A 2,031-nucleotide genomic window follows, 5' to 3' on the forward strand; every position below is an offset into this window, starting at 1 on the left:
CCCTCCTCAAATATGGGGTCTATCGTTAAACCGTTGGCTGGGGCAGTGTAGGCCAGACTCATCAACAGCCATGCCAAATTTCATTTTAATTGGTGTAGCAGTTTTTGTGCTACGGTTGACCAAAAATCACTGAAAAAAACCCAACAAAAATAAAATAAACAAACAAACAATACAAAAAAAAGTACGAAAACAATATGACTCCCGCTTTTGCTTTGCCTGCGGGGATCATAATAATGATCAACAGTCTACAAGAGCACACACTGTTTACTGGGATGTAGCCTGGTTCACTCCTCACCCTCTCAACAGTCAGGGTGTCTGTAAAACACTATTGATCTTTTAGAGTGTAATTGTTCAGCTCATGAAAATGTTTATGTATTTATTATTATTATTTAGATGCATTCAAATATCTGTGGGCAGAGTAGATCAACTCAGGAAGGAAGCACTTGATAAAAGAGAAAAAAACAAGGAAAAAACACACAAGAGGAGATGAAGAGGCTGACTAGAGAAGGATAAAGGCTGTAAATTATCTTTTTTTTTTTTTTGCCAGTAGAGGAAGAAGTCTATCATAAAGCACCAGAGATACAACTGAGGCCAGAGTTAAGAACATTTATGCCAGGTCTTAAAACAATAAATTTATTCTATATGATGACAGAAAATGGCACCAAATAACTTAGAACACCTCCAGATAGTCTTGATTAGGTTATATTTACACAAACAATGTTTGTTTTAATTGCAAACCCATATCTGAAGTCATGCATATTTACATTTATGCATGTATAAGAAAATGTAAAAAAAAGAAACTGTTTTGGCACAACTACTTTGTAATATACTGTATGTGGGAGTAAAGACTGCACATAGAAAATAAACATAGTTCTCTTCATCAAGAAAGAACATCAACAGTTGTATTTTTGTAGCACATCAACAAAATAAAAATGACTTTAGTATTTAAGAAACAGTTCATTAATCTTTTTAATATCAGGTAAAGGGGCAAAATGCACTTCCCGCTTGAAAAACCCATGACTTCTTGTTCAAGTGTATTTTTATTCTGCTTTATGACCATAGATCAAAACTTATTTTTAATRGTTGTTTTTGTGTCCCAGAGCACTCTACAGGCATGTTACCTTGACTAAAACAGATTTTCCAGGCTTCCTCCCTTGCCTCTGAACTCAGCTGCAGCTGAATTGCGTATCACAGCTCCAAGCCACAGCWCTGACTCCAAGTGGGACCTGGATCTTACTGTATGCATCACAACCCAAGAGCAATTTCCCACGAATTGTTCTCACACCATGTAGATAATCAGGCCCTGATTGCACRTAATATTCCCTACTTACCAACACTCACAGCTAAAAAAGAAAAAAGAAAAGAAAATCCCACGGCATGAGCAATTATCCAGAGGCATCCTGCAGTGGATGTATGCTCTGACACAGGTGGTTTATTGTTTAAGCCGACACCAAATACAGAATAGAGCAGATGCAGGATGCATTTAGCAGTTAAAGAGACTTAAAGACATTCATTCACTAAGGGTTTTTTGCATGTTACTTACCTCAGTGTGTAAAACCTCAAGYCATTAGTCAAGGTAATCAATTTACAATCTGCTAATTCTGGTTCTTTTTTTTAACGCAGTGCTGGAGTGAATGGGCATAAATTATTCTAAAGMGATGTGGAGGACCAACATGACAGCAGTTGTAGAGGTGTGTTTTGTAAATGCAGGTCAAATGTTTTCTGRTGACTGACAGGGATGCTGAGAAATGATGGAAGGCAAGTGTGGTTTGGACATGAAACATCAGCAGACAGCATTATAACTGTAAAAAGTTTTACCAATAATACAGAAGCACCTGCTATTGGGTTGTTTCTACATTCAATGCATTATTTTAAATATTCAAAAAGTTAGTGTGTGGTGTACAGGTAAGATAACAATTAGCTTTTACATGATCAGTGCAATATCCTGAGAAAATAACAATGGGCCTCATGCAAGAACATGTTCGTACGCACAGATTTGTTCTTAAGTTGTGCGTACGAGTGATTTAGGAG

The sequence above is a fragment of the Austrofundulus limnaeus genome, unplaced genomic scaffold, assembly GCF_001266775.1.
Source record: "Austrofundulus limnaeus strain Quisiro unplaced genomic scaffold, Austrofundulus_limnaeus-1.0 Scaffold130, whole genome shotgun sequence".
Taxonomy (NCBI): Eukaryota; Metazoa; Chordata; class Actinopteri; order Cyprinodontiformes; family Rivulidae; genus Austrofundulus; species Austrofundulus limnaeus.